Consider the following 15,289-nt stretch of genomic DNA (forward strand, 5'->3'; position numbering starts at 1 on the left):
ACAGCTTCTCAAACAGAAGCCTGTCCAGGAAAGACTCAGCATGGAGCAGCAGAGGAAAATCGGCGTACTCCCAAGATGGGGGTGGGGGGCACAAAACGGAGCTTGCCCAGTTGTTCCTTTCCATGTTTCAGGTCAGAGACTCTCAGGGGCAGAGTGAGTAAAACGTGGAGGGAGCACGGTCAGAGTTTGCTTTGGAAACCACTTTCCTGTGGAAATGGGGGTGAAGGGGAGTGCTCCCTTCTAACACAGTGTTACTAGGGCATGGGGGCTGGGGATGGTTGGTATTCTGTGGATGGAAAGGACAAGGAGATGTGATGAGGCTTGATAGGCAGGCAGGGGCCAGATCATGAAAAACTCTGCATGCCAGGGAAGGCAAATGAACTGAAGGTGGGATGACCACTGAGAGGAAAGGAAGAGGCACTCACCAGTCGTGCCAAGGAGAGAGAGCAGGGCAGCCAGCATTCCAGAGCATACATATACAGTGGCACCAATCTTCATGCTTGTAGAAGAGAGAAGGCTAGTGCCGTGGTTCCACCAGGCCATGAGGAAGTTGAAGATGCTGGGAGGGAAGTAGGATCTGGGCCAGATAGGCTTGAAGTGGAAAAAGTAGGGAAAGAATATTCTTGGGCAGCCTCCAGGAGTCCAGGAACCAGGGATCACAATCAATTCAGAGAAGAAAGCAAAGTTTGAGTAAGGGAGTGAAAAATCTGAATACTTAAGAGAATACAGAAGAGGGGCCAGCCTGACGGTGTAGGAGTTAAGTTCGCACGTTCCACTTTGGCAGCCCAGGGTTCGCTGGTTCAGATCTCAGGTGTGGACATGGCACCGCTTGGCAAGCCATGCTGTGGTAGGCGTCCCACATATAAACTAGAGGAAGATGGGCAAGGATGTTAGCTCAGGCTAGTCTTCCTCAGCAAAAAGAGGAGGATTGGTGGCAGATGTTAGCTCAGGGCTAATCTTCGTCAAAAAAAAAGAGACTACAGAAGAGAGTAGCATTCTCAGGTTTGTTTGAAATGGAAGATTTGGGGATGATAAGGAGATCCAAGGGGTGGCCCAGAGAATGGACAGCTTAAGAGGAATAAAGGTAAATGTCCTTATAGTTGAGGAGGTCAAGGATGCTGGAAGGGTCATCCGCAAGGACACAGAAGCTATCAGGATGAGGCCAAAGTTAATAAGGAGAACAGACATTTTACATCTTTGATATATGGTGATGGGTCAACTATAGAAGTTATTCCATAAAGGAACCAAGAAAGATACAAAGATATGGCAACCTTCAAAACAGCAACAACCATCACCAAAAAATTGAATAAGCTCCCTGGTTTATGCAAGGATGGAGTCATATAAACATAAAGACATTTACAGCTGTGGAATATAGGCCCTGTGACAATTACAGAGGCCAACAATGAAGTCCTTTTTTTTCTACTAAAGAAGCATGTGCTGGCCACAAATATGAGGAGTAAACCTTCATAGAATGTGTGACATCTCTTCGTAGAACGTGTGACATCTTCAGAAACTGATGCACTCCCTCTCCCCTAAAAAGCACCCAAACCAGAGAAGTGTCTGCTCCTAAACTGAAGATCCACAGAGTATTCTTGAGGCTCCCCTGCAAACCAGGCAACACACGGGCTGTGAGTTTGTGAGAGAGATGCAATCTCTTCCACATACACAGAACCAGATGGCATCCATCACATCAGCTGATATTTGTGATTATTACTATTATTTTCCATAATTGCCCTCCTGGGATCTGCTTATTTGCATCATGCTAAGTACTTGTAAGTAGCCAATGAAAGATTTGGAGCTAAGCTAGTTTTTTTAAAAAAAAACTGAGGCCAATATGATGGAATGTTTACAGCAATTCCATCTCATCATGCTAAACACTTTCATCCAAAGAGGCTTTTTCTAGAGATCCCTTTTATTAAAATCAGATGGAATCTGTTCGCTTTGGTGGTGGCATTCGGTCATCTCAGACAACTCTACAAATATACCATGAAAAAAGAAAAAAGGAAGCAAACAAGAACAAAGTAATTCAGACGAATCGCAAGGTATGGCCTTAACAATAGGTTCATGGCCAGGAGTAATCCTCGAGAATGCCAGCTTTCATTGTGGTGTCCTGGAAGAAAAGAGCTTTGAACAGAGGCCTCCTTTCCCCCTTTAGATTTCCCTGTCAAGAGACATAAAAGAATTCAAACTAATCAAAAAGCCCAAGTCAGCTGGCTGGTTAACGAGGACAGGCCCAACCTTGAGTTCAGAGAGCTTTCTAATGCATTCCACCTGCCTCCCCAAAGAACAAAGTTTACAGGACATATTGACTGCAAAGGAGGCTTGCTTCTAAAGAGAGAGATGGACATATGGTAGCCGAAATGGCATACCATGGAAGTGTAGTTCAACACTGAAAACACTGTCACTCTTAACAAATTACCCCGTGCCCAAGATACTGAATTTCTTTCTTTCTTTTCTTTTCTTTTTCTTTCTTAAGCTGTTTAATCATCATGAGCAAAGTAACTGGGAGTAATGTGGGGACCTGATGCAGTCGGCCCTTGAGGCGCTTTATAATTGGGTCCCACCTCACCCATCCAAGTTTAGCACGTGAGGGATCCCCTTCACCCCAGCGGGGTGAATATGTCATCATTTTTTCCCTCCTCCCCCACCGCCCAACTCCCTCCTCAACACACACAGGCTAGGACCATCCCTGCCTCCACCTGTGCTGCTGCCCTGCCTGTAACTGGCTGCCCGTCTCACCATCTCTCCACATCCTTCGAGGTCCACTTCATGTTCCATTCTCCATGAAATCTGCCTCACTGGCACCAGCCAACAGCAACCATTTCCTTTCCTGAGTATCCCTCCCACTTACTGTCAACCAGGGATAGAAATTGCTACTGTGCTTGGACTTACACCTTAAAGATTCCGAGGTTACCTCTGAGCTCAAGGGTGCCATGGCCTTTTAGCAATGACAGTGAGAATGGTATGGGAGGAGGGCATGGAACAGTGTGTGTCTAGCATTTGCCAACCCTGGTCTAATGACCTAACTTGGCAGTGGTTTGTATTGGGGCTTAATTTTACATCATCACATTTTATCCAACTGTATGTTGTTCTATGTTTTTATGGTCATTCTGATAAGATTTTCAGATTTTAAATGGATAGACTGTTGAAGTTATAGAGAGAAAATGACCATAGAAGATGTCATAGAAAGTCACAACTGAGCATTCTGGAGGGGGTCCTCAAGTTGGGGCCCTTCCCTTCTTGAGGTTGGTTTGATGGGCCCCCAGAAGATGATTTCAAGTATGCACCCGGGGGTGATGGATTTCCAAGTGTGTTTTCTCATAAATATATGTATAAATGTATCCATATGTACATACGTTCTATAGATATATATACTCAAGATATAAACCAGATTACTCACGCATTTGCAATTGGAGACATTCCTTCCCAGAAACTATACTTCCCAGGGCTACTTCTAGAACACACTTTCTTCTGAATAGAGGATAGTTAAGAAGTTTGATTAGTGTCCAGGGAGTTGCCCAGTGAGCAAGAAATCAGAGCCTTCCCTGCTTTCTTTCTAGTGGTTAAAACTACTCTGGCCCTTCCACTTGCTGGCTGTACCATCCGTAAGCAAATTCTCAGTCTCTCTATGCCTTGGTTTTTCCAGCTGTAAACAGAAATAGTACCTAACTTATAGGGTGGTTGTAAAAAGTGCTTAGAACAGTAAGTAGCACCTACTAAGCACTTATTTGATGCTAGTTTTTTTATAATTATTATTTATATCTTTTCACCAATACTTTAGAGATACCATTTCCATAATAGTGCAACAGCTCTAATGGAATAATGAGGCGTATATTGATTTTTTAAACCTTTAAAGATTATTCTAAATCCAGGAGTATCCAGATGCATCTCAGTTGGGATGGCAGATTGTGTGAAATACGTCTAGTTTTTTCTCTTCTTTTATACACCATACCTGGGAGTGAACTCCACTCCTGGCTCAACTCTTGTTCTAATTTTTATTCATCAGACTATATATGCAGACAGCTGCGTGTATATGAATACAGCAAGTGCGGCCCCATAGCCTCGAGGCCTTTGGATAAAGCTTTATGCACTGTTACTTCCTGCAAATTCTTTTCCCCTGCACCCCCTCCCCTGACTCCAGGAACCTATCAGTGATTCCCGCCTCCCAAGTCAGACCTGGTGCCCTTGGAAAAAGGTGAGGCATGACTGACACACAGGGTAGGCAGGCTGCCTCGAAGAAGAATGCTGGAGGCAGGCCTTCCAGGTGATTCATTAGGTGGCCAGGCTCACCCTGCCCCTCCTCCTCTCCCAGGGGACACCCTGTCAGAGGGAAGGAGAAGCCTTTGTTTTGCTGAAGCTTCCCAGTCGAGTGTCACACTGGTGGACTGGTACTTCTTCCTGAAAGACCTGCATGTGAGAGCTAGGCAGCCTTTATCTTTTTGCTGTTGTGGTTAATAAGACACGGGTAGCCACACCTACTTTAGTTTCTATTGAATAAAAATGTGAATGGGGGATTTGTGTGTGTGTGTGTGTGTGTGTGTGTGTGTGTACAACTCTCTTCAAAGTCCCCAAGTTCCCAGGTGGGGAAGGTAGTTTAGAGCAGTCTGTGACCACTGGAGAGGACAGCTCACCCCACACCCCATGTCCTTGACTAGAATTTCTCCTCCTTCCCTCCCTGGTCGTTTTACAAGGTATTGAATGACTGACTGCACCCAGTCAGTGTCCAGGCCAAGAGACCTGCATCAAGACCTACCTTCCCTCCTTCCCTCCCCCTCGCCCCTCCCCCTCCCATTTATTCTTCTTCCTTCCCCCTCCCCGCAGCCAAAACACCAACCCACCTGACGATCAAAAAACCTCTAAAGTAGTACAGCCTTAGAAAGTACGGAACCAAAGTATTTCCAATATCAGGAGGAGGGAAAGGAGGGGAAGAAGGAGACAGAATAGGAGGAAAATGGGAATTTCAACAGTTTTTTTTTCCTTCAAGAGAAAAAAATATCTTTCTGGGCAAACAGGCCATCCTCCTGGGAGGGAGAGCCCGCAATTTCCCCAGGTAGCACATTCCAGAGAGTGAATAAATTGTCCAGAGATGCTGGGAGGGGGCCACAGATAGACGCAACGTTTAATACAAGGATGGGAGTTGTTTACGATCCTCCGAAAGATACCAAAGGGTTGAAGAGGCGGGCCCATCGCTCAGAGCTGCGCTGTGGGTCTGGCTGAGCTGTAGGTCTCTGCCTGCTGGGAAAGCTGAAGCAACGCTGTGGCTTGCCCAGGGTCACACACCAAGCTTGGGACAGAAATAATTCTGATTCCTCCTTCCTGGCTCTCACCGGCAGTCAACGCCACCTTATTACTGTGCTATCATTCGAATCTGAATCATTTAAATGGCTCCTAATTGCAAGCCAACCGAGAACTGTAACCTCCGCGTGACTCGAAGTGCCAGGCAAGTGAGGTGGGAAGGACAGAAATTTTACAAACTCCTGAACGCGGAATTAGGATGCTGGGAGGGGGTGGGCGTAGGGAAAAAGTGTTTGAAAACCAGACTTTAAAACTGCTGACAAGTACCATATTTAGATTTTTTTTTAAATGAATTTGAAATGTCACCTCCAATTTGTGATCATGTTGGAACAGAGAAGCACTTGGAATTCAAATGGATGCCATTCAAAAAGGTGTTTGGGGGTAAATCTCATATTTTCCGAACACTCAATCTTCACACACTTCCTTTTCATGCCCACTAAATTACCGTCTCGTTTCGGTGTTTAAACTTCCTTTTTAACTCTTTTGTAAGCAGCTGGTGGGAGGCAGGGCCCCGGGGAAGCAACCAGGCCTATAAATTCAGCTCTGTCCACGGGGCTGGACACGTGCTCTGAAAAGAAAGTAAATTCCATCTGGCAAATTGCTCTAACTGATTCATTTGTCCACGCAGAGACGCCACCTACTTGCTCGCAGGTATTCAGGTAAATGACAGGGGGGCGGGACCTACTGACTGTTTCAATAGCTAAGGTCCCAGCAATGTTTTATCTGTCCAGGCTTCCGTGATGTCACCCATTTCCTGGTCCCGATCGACCAGTGCCCTCCTCCTTCCTTAGGCACCTGTGCGCGGAGGTTGAGGCTGGGCACTGCTCGGGCAGCGCAAGGAGCTGCGGGATTCATCCGCAGGGCAGGAGAGCTGAGGGGCTGCCGCTCTGAGAGCCCCAGACGGACGCCTGACAAGGTGAGCTGAAACCTCTCTTTTCCTCTCCGGGCATTTAGATCACCGGTCCCTGAGGGATCTGAACGAGGAATCTGAATGAAAAACACAAACTGAAGGACTCAGCTCTGGGTGTTTGTCCCAAAAGGAAAAGCCCTTTTGAGGAAGGACCGAGGAGAGGGATGCCTTTGACATTTTGGTTGCCCAGGAAAGTTCTCCAAGGCCAGATATTTAATCCTTTTTGTTTCTCCTAATCATTAATCCGGCCTCTGCTTGTCTGGGAAGTTGATCTGATTTTTTTTTTTTTTTAAACCCTGGAGTGGAGACTTTTTTGAAACTTGACTCAAAGGTACAGACCTGTTCAGCCCGTTTAACGCGGGTTGGGAGGCCAGCGCCGACTGAATTCAGAGTTGCCTTATTTGCCTTACTTTCTGCATTCGTCTTACCAGAGGCAATTTTAGTCTAAACCTGTGAGACATCCCTAAATTTCCTCGGACGTCCTTGTCTGAGGAACAGGTAGCATCTGTTGCCCTGCCCAGAAGCCCTCCACTCCAGTTTGCCTTCCTCTTTCTTCTCTAAAAAGAAGTCTGCTGTTTTCTTTGTTCTTGGTGGAACACTCTTTTTAAAACCAGTTTGCAGCCTGGACTAGAATTGTTGACATTCAGACCCGGACTGGCTGCATGCTGACCTTCAGTTAAAGATTATTTCTTCAGGGCTTAGAAGAATGTAGGTTCAGATCTGATTTTTAATTTTTTTGAGCTCTTCCACTTTTTCTCTCTCTTTTTCTTTTGATGGCAGCTATACCAAGGAGATTGTTCTGCCAGGACCTGACTTTTTTTTTTTAAGTAATTTTACCTCTAGGATCCATTTTTGTTTTCCTCATCCTGTTCACACAGCCTGTACTTCTGTTCTCATCAGCCCAGTAGCCACACTCTATACTCAGTGCTGTTGTTGGTGAAAAGGAAAGAAACTATATCCGAATCTAGGTCTCGGCTGGGATGAGCTGGAAAACTTGGGGAAAGAAATCGACCTGTGAAGGAGGCATTTCATTCTAGATTCCTTCCTCGGCGATTTTTCTGAGATTTCAGTTAGTAAATTCTATTTGCAAGGGAATAACCTGTTAGGAATTATGCTCCTATTCATCCTTCCAGAAATTCAAAGTGCATGTCAATTCTCCAAAAGCGTAAATTGAAACAAGCTGAGAAGTTTTTTGTCTCAGTTGTTTCTCGCCACTGAGAATCTGCCCCGGACCGGCTGCCAATTTCTTCTTACTCCTTGGAGAATTGTATTGTTCTTAAGATTGGCACCTGAGCTAACAGCTATTGCCAGTCTTCTTTTTTTCTTCTTTTTCTTTTTCTCCCCAAAGCCCCCCAGTACATAGTTGTATACTCTAGTTGTGGGTCCTTCTAGTTGTGGCATGTGGGATGCCGCCTCAGAGTGGCCTGATGAGTGGTGCCATGTGCGCGCCCAGGATCTGAACCAGCGAAACCCTGGGCCGCCGAAGTTGAGCACGTGAACTCAACAGCTCAGCCATGGGGCCAACCCTGCATTGTTCTTTAACGGACCTTTATGTCTCTTCTTTTCTCCTGAGCATGTGTTGGGGTGGCGGCTACTTCATGTCCCATGCTAGTGTTCTCACTCGGTTCAGAGTTTTGTCAGCAGAGGAGACGAAAAGATCTCTCAGATCCTGAATCTTTCAGATAAAAATGTGTCTTCAAAGTCACAAATCTCTCCACATGATTGCCTTCTTTCTGGTTTACCGTGGTTCCCTCGTTCTTTGTACAGTTAATTTATGATTAAACAAATCACTTGGTCACTATATGCCAGCATCCCTGGCTATTAAAGGAACAAAGCTGTGGATACCATACCCCCAGGTATAAGAAAAGAAAATAATTACAGATCCCGGAATTCGGAGTCAGATTATCTAGAATGCAGTTGGTCTGTTGGATAAGTTGCACGTGAGTATTGTCCAAACGAGTTAAAAGACCCACAGTGGTTCTCTTCCTATAGTAACTCCATCCCTTGGTTCAAGTGGCAATGAGGCCTGATTGAAAATGTACAGTCTCTTCCATTTACATCCTTGAGCAAGTTACTTAATTTCTCTGACCTTCGGTTTCTTCATCAGTGAAACGGGAGGTAATAATCCCTTACCGTACAAAGTGGTCATGAGAAGTAAATGAAGTAACATATATGGAGCATCAAGCCACCAATGTTTGGTGCTAGGTGGGTGCCTAGAAAAGGCCAGGTCCATGCTTCTTGAAAGCATTTTCCTGGGTTGCTTAGAGGAGGTAATCTGACCCTACTGAGATAAACCATCTTATGTGGTTGCAATTGTTAGGAACCCTCATAGTTCTTGTTATGGTTATTAATTGTAAGTAATTAACTCCAGTGTTAACAGTTCAAAGAAAGAAAACAGGCAGGAGGCAGGAGAATGCTTAAACTATGTCATTAAACAGGCTGGACAGATTGGTCTCTGCCAGCCTCCCAGGCCGTGTTTAGGAGCTGCTGGCCACTTCTGTCACTCCTGCCTTTCCCCACAACAGACCCACATAATGTGGTCCTTCACAGGCCTTCAGGGGAAATGTCCTGTTGTCATTTGCTATCATCTGACTTGGCAGGCAGCCCTTTCTGCTTTCAACTGTGCTATCTCCAGGGCAGACTGAGCTTGGTTGCCTCCAATCTGGCAGATAAACAGCCTTCGCCACAGCCTGGCAAGCTGCCGTGCCAAGTCGCCAGGAGCAGGAGGCAGCTGATTTGGAGCCTGCAGTATACTGTGGAAGGGGGCTTTGTGGATCCTTTGGCTATGATTGCCCCCGTACTGGAATATCCTGTGCCCTTTGATGACCTTGAGTCATTGCATAAGAGCAAGAGTGTTCTCTGGCCCCTGGGACCTACTACAGGTCTCACCTTGTCCTGAAATGATAAGACAGGTTTTCGTCGTTCAAGAGCAAGGTAACAGCCTAGTAGATTGAGGATGGGTTCATAACTTTGAACCCACAACTAGCTTGCTTAGGGGATCCTGGGGAAGAACCTCAACCTTCCAGTCCGTCACTTTCCTTGTTTACCTTTTCCCAAAAATGGGATGCTACAATAGTGTATTTCACACCCACCCCCGGGTCCCGTAACTGAAGCTAGGTGGGCTGCATACCTAGTGAGTAGGTCAGACTCACTGCAGGGGAGTGGGCAATGCCTCACTAGGAAAGACTAGTCCAATTTATTCAGTTCTAGGTGGAACAGTGCCACTGCTTTACAGTAGTGGTCTGCTCTCTGGCGTCAGACTCCCTGGGTTCAAAACCCAGCTCTACCTTATACTAACTATGTGACCTGAGATGGGTTATTCAACCTCACTTGACCTCAGCTGTAAAGTAGGCTTATTGTGAAGATGAAGTGAGTTGAAATGTGTAAAGTGCTGGGAATCGTACCTGGCATAATGTTGGTATTACTAATATTATTTTCTTGAAATGAAGGCATAGTGGGTGGAATCAGACAGATCTGGGTTTGAGACCCAGTTCTGCCATGAATTACTAGGCTACATAAGTTACTTCATGTCTCCTTGTCTCAGTTTCATCATCTAGAAAATGGAAAACTCAGTGCTGTTTTGAAGAATAATTGAAATGGTTTCATATGAAGTGCCTAGTTTGTAGAAAGTGCCCGATAAATGTTAACTCTTGTTATATGATTATAGAAAACAATTATTATGCTGGTTCGACATCTTAGGTCGGGCTGCAGTTTGGATATAATAATGATGGAAACGGTAGTAAGTTGAGGACCAAAGTCTCTGAGCAAAACAGATTTCCCGAAAGGCCCGCAAAGGCTTAGAAGGAAAACCAGTTAACAAAGATTATCTTGTTTATCTTGGAGTTCCAGGGCAGGGCAGCTGCCAGTTGAAATGCCTGGTCCTTTGCAGAACTGTGGGCAGTAGAGTTCTGCGATGTAAATAAACAGTGGATTTTTCCGGAGTCATGATTCCTGGCTTCCTGGCTTCCAGTGTCTCCTTTTTAGATTTGAATTCCTCACTTAAAGTGGAGAACAGAGGGTCTGCTAGGGTTTTGACTGCTTAAAAGGCCGTTATCTAAGATGCTGCCAAGAAAGGACAGATGAGGGAAGCTCTAAGATGTGTGTTCCTCATTGCCTCGGTATTCATGGACCTCCTGGCAGTGTAACTATTCCTGATATTTCTGTGCTGGCATTACTTGGACTCACTTTGATGTGGGTGGCAAATGTGTTGTCCTCTGACAGTGCCTCCAAAGCATCAAGGGCTTTTCAAAACCATTTGGAAGGAAGACTATATCACTCTTCTTGGGCTAATGGAATTTAACCATCTACTATCCCCCCAAAATAAGGGTTAACATGAAAACTATACAAGTTGCTAAGCACAAAAACTTGGACTGAACTGAAATCAGAAACAAATGTTGGCTGTTTCCTGTAAATCTTACATTCACCATTTCCTCTTGTCTCATTTTGTTCTAAGTGACACAAGGACACTACCGTGACCTATTGCTTAGTTAACCAGAGACACAATTCAGATCAATATAAGGAGGAACTTTCTAAGAATTAGAGCCTACTGGAAAAATCTAGTACGTTGCCTTTGGAGTACTGAGTTCCCTGTCACTAAAGGTGATTGTTTTTGGTATATTCAGTGCCTGGTACGTGTTTGCTGAATGAATGAATGAATGCCAAAGAGGATTTCTGTTTCTTTAGCAGCACATCCGCTCTTCTGTAAAAGGAAGATTATGTCACTGATCTCAGAGATCATTTTAAGGATTAAATGAGAAAATGTATGTGAAGTACCCAGCACAGTTTCTTGCACCTAGTGAACTGCTCATTAAGTAGTAATAATTACTATGTTTTACTTTATATTATGTTCTAGAAAGGAAGGGAGAGAAGGGAGTCCTCCTTCAGATAGAGGATAGAGAAGATGGCCTCCAGATTTGCGATTTGCGGTCTTTATGATACTCTTAATTCCTACTCTCTTCACCCCTGCCCTTCTTCCTCTGCCTTCCTAAAAGAACTCGTCCTCCCTGCTCTAGGGAGCCACACTTCTTGACATGGTGAATTAACGAGTACACTTCTAACAGTGTCAGTAGGTTCTGTCCATCCCAATTAACAGAGGCATTTTTGTTTACATCATTAATTTGTGCCTTGGAATGTGTGGGCTTAAATTCCACCATTATTTTCCGGTGACTCTTATTTGCTTTTTGTGTTTGATGCATTTGTCACACAGGGACACAAAAGACCTTACCAACAGCAGAGTGGAAACTCTCCAAGAATTTTCTTTAATAGCTTCTTGGCACAGTGCGTGGCAACAGCACACGCGTGATGGTGAGGCCTAAATATGTCATTGCTATCTGTTGAGATGATTTGCATAACTTGCTGATGACTGCTTTTGTCAGTCACGTGGCCTTTTTTGACTAGAACACTGCATGCTTAGGCTCCCGCGTACTCACGTTAATGCATGAATCACCTAGTGTTTTCAAACTCCTCATTAAGTATTATTGTTATACTTGTGTTACATCTTCTACAACACACACACCCTCAGCCATTCTGTCTGTGCCCCTTTTCCCCTTGGGGCCCTTGCAAATTTGGTTTAACAGTCATCTCTAGAGGCATCTGTATTCTAACTTAGTAATGGATTAAATGAAATTATTGCATTTTTATACCAGGGCAGAACTGCTGTCCCTAAGTACGTAGTAGTCTAAGTGGCTGCCACCCCAACGTATTTTCCATATCCCTAAGCCATGTAGAGAAGTGTTGGATCATTGGGAATGTTCACCCCATTCCTGAGGGGAATACTTCTGGAAATACATAGCCCCCTGTTAGTTTCCTGGGGCTGCTATAATGAATTACCATAAACTTAGTGTCTTCAAACAACACAAGTTTATTCCCTCACAGTTCTGAGACCAGAAGTTTGAAATCAAGGTGTTGGCAGGGCCTCACTTCCTCTGAAGGTTCTAGGAGAGGCTCCTCCCTTGCCTCTTCTAGCTTCTGGTGCCCCGGGCACTCCTTGGCTTGTGGCTGCATAGCTCCAATCTCTGCTGTCTTGTATGCCTTCTCATCTGTGGCTGTGTCTTATCCTCTTCTGTATCTTATAAAGATACTATAAAGATGTCATTGGATTTAGGGCCCACCCAGATAATCCAGGCTGATCTCATCTCAAGATCCTTAACTTAATTACATCTTCAAAGACTATTTTTCGAATAAGATCACATTCACAGGTCCTGGGGTTTAGGATGTGGACATATGTTTTGGAGGGGGGCATCATTCTACCCACTAAACCCCCCAACTGACATTCAAACACACAGGACCCTCCCACTACTTATGGAGAGATTCCTTGTCCACTTGGACACTGAAATATTGGGCAAAATACAGGCAAGGAGAGTTAGAATTGGCAACTATCACCACTACCATTGTTTATTTCTATGTTCAAGGCACAATAGTGTTTTATGTTCTAAAGACCCTTTATGTTCTTTCACTCCATAGTGTGATTATTTACAAAACATATCAGTAAAGGCCATCTTAGGTCACAATAGTAGACAAGTAATATCCTAGTTAAAGAAGGGATCACTTCACTGAAACCTGAGCCCATCAAATCACAACTGGGTAAGAATTCACTTCCAGGTGCCATGTTTTCAAAGTGACTTTAACAAACTAGAGGGCATCCTGGGTGGACTCTTTACCACCACCTGGACTACCTAGGAAGACAACTGGAAGAACCAGAAACAAAAAGAAAAGACAAGGGAGAAATCACCAACACTGTCTTTAATTTTGGGGGCTGTCATGTTTTGAGGGCGTGAATGTGATCTATGTTACACTGAAAGGCAGAACAAGGGCCGAAGGTCACAATAACAAGAGGGAAGCATTCAGCTGCTAGAAAACTGATGAGAAACACATCATTGGAGGTGTTTCAAACAGAAGCTGGTAAGTCATCCTTCAGGGATGTTATAAAGAGGATTCCCACACTTGGTGAGAATCTAAGATCCTTTTCCAACTCAAAATCCTGCAACTTCTAAATAAGTAATTTTAAAATCTCAAATACAGATCATTATGTGGGAACACCCAGTGCCAGTGTGTGTATTCCTCTTCCTTGATTGAGGAGTTTGCTCAGGTTCTTCCTCTCACCTGGATTTCTTCCCACTTGTCCAAATCCCATTTATCTTTCACGATCCTCCCTGAGGACCGTCTATTCCATGAACTTTACTTGACTGTTTTGGGCCACGCTAAACTGCTCTCTTGTCCCTTTTCCTCCAGCGTTTTTTCCTGGCCCCTATTTTGGAGGACCATACTCATTGTCATACTCTTGTATATTCTCTTGCAGTGTTTTAACATTTTTTTCTATGTGTAAGCTCCATTTGCCTAATTAGACTTAAACTCATTGAAGAAGAAATTGAATTCCCTATGGAAACTCCCACAGAATTCAAGACAAATGCCAGGCATGTAATAGGTGATCAATGAATACCCGTAGAATTGAAACACAGTAGAAAAATGGTGAGAATTCAAAAATCTTCCTTCATCTTGTCCTTTCCTCCATAAAACTTGGTTACCTGTTTAAAAACCATCAGCATTTCCAGAATATGTTTTTCAGCCTTGGGTGGAAAAGTGCCAGCTTCTTTTCCATGCTTCTCCTCTGACATCAGCCCTTCCCAGGATCCTATGGCAACTATTTGCATGAACAGAACCCTTGGTCAATGCAAAATACTCTGCCTTCATTTTTGTTGTTGGCAGAGGGTCTGCTCCATTTCAGCATGTTGATAGATCAAGAACATGGAAGGACATCTTTTCTGAGACAGAGTTCTTACAAACAAACCCAGGTATGAAAAAAATACCATGATACCCCAGGGGAAAGGCAGTAAAATCTTCTGTCAAGAGAGGCAAAGCTCCTCTCTAATGGGCTTGTGAAAGACTGTCCTTGGCTTCTAAAACGTCTATCTAATTAGCTAGCCACTTGGGACTTTTTTCACTTAATCGCTTCCCTTGTTTTTCTCACTTTCTGAATATCTATGTTCTCAGTTGTTGACTCCAGATGTATTACATTGTCTCCTCTTAGTTCAATTCTCCTTTAATTTCCTGACGAAATTTCAACCTCTTTAAAGACCATTTATATATTTTTTTTCTGTCATTTCTGGCGTTGGCAACACTCTGCAGGCTAGTGTCGTTCACAGGTTTTGTTAAGGAATTGCCTCCTCCCTCTGGAGATCATTGATGTAGATATTAAGCAGCAGTAGAGCTCACCCCGACCATTGCAGCAGCCTGTAAGTCCTGCCCTCTTCTGCTCCCTCTGCTCCTCCTCTGCAATGTACATGGCGCCCCTGCCCCCCCCAGCCCCGACTTCCAACCCAGGCTCTTTGTTCAAAGACAGTTTTTATCCCATGTGTGACTATTTTTATTCAGGTCACTAAGTCACCTAATTCCTTCCTATTACCTATGTATCCGTACACTGAGGATTAGTCCACAGAGCATGTGTTCATCCTCTTATATATTAAAGAACTGATGACACTTTATTAATACCTCCAAGTCTCACATCATTTATCTCAATGACTAGTTTGAAACCAGCTCTGCAACCATTCTGCCCTGTGTAGCTTCATCCAAGTTTTCAAGCGTCATCAACAACAAGAACCCTCAAGCTCAGTTTCTTGAAGCTAAAAGTTACCTCAGAAATCATCTGGTATAGGGGCTGTTAGTCTTTATATATTTGAGACACACTGTAAAACATTAGGGTTGGTTGAAGGGATTAAAAGATTTTGAACAACATTAAATAAGTCAGCAAAAATTATGATGCAAACACGGCCACAGTAGGGCAGAGCCTCCCGCTGTTTATATAGGCGCAGTCCACACAGCGTCCTTGCTGGAGAGAACTGTTTCTATCACTTGGCTGGGCTCTGACATACTCACAAAACAAAGCTCTTTCAGGAGCCAGTCATTTGGTGATCATTCTTGGGGACCTCGCTTTAGATTAGATTAGATTTAGATTCTTTCCTCTCATTTGAAGCAAATTCTTCCTCTTGCCTCATAACCCCTTCAGCAAACTGCTCACCTGGCATCTCCATCAAGTATAATAACCAGCTGGAGCAACAATGAATTTAGACCTTGGTTAAAATTTAGTGG

The 15,289-nt window shown here is 44.2% G+C and overlaps 1 protein-coding gene across 10 annotated transcripts in view; it reads left to right on the forward strand.

Annotated features, from left to right (window-relative positions):
• LNX1 (ligand of numb-protein X 1) overlaps positions 1–15,289 on the forward strand; it is a 178,438-nt gene that overhangs the window by 58,260 nt on the left and 104,889 nt on the right. For 4 of the 10 annotated variants that reach the window (XM_014738637.3, XM_070263822.1, XM_070263819.1 and 1 more), the window contains one exon: positions 6,027–6,211. The exons of 2 other annotated variants lie outside the window; for them this stretch is intronic. The gene's annotated coding sequence lies outside the window, so the exon portion shown is untranslated. Of the gene's footprint in view, positions 1–5,580; positions 5,955–6,026; positions 6,212–15,289 lie in introns of those variants that run through there. 4 more of the 10 variants (XM_070263824.1, XM_070263820.1, XM_014738638.3 and 1 more) reach the window with 3 other exon arrangements.

This window comes from Equus caballus, chromosome 3 (assembly GCF_041296265.1).
Source record: "Equus caballus isolate H_3958 breed thoroughbred chromosome 3, TB-T2T, whole genome shotgun sequence".
Classification (NCBI taxonomy): Eukaryota; Metazoa; Chordata; class Mammalia; order Perissodactyla; family Equidae; genus Equus; species Equus caballus.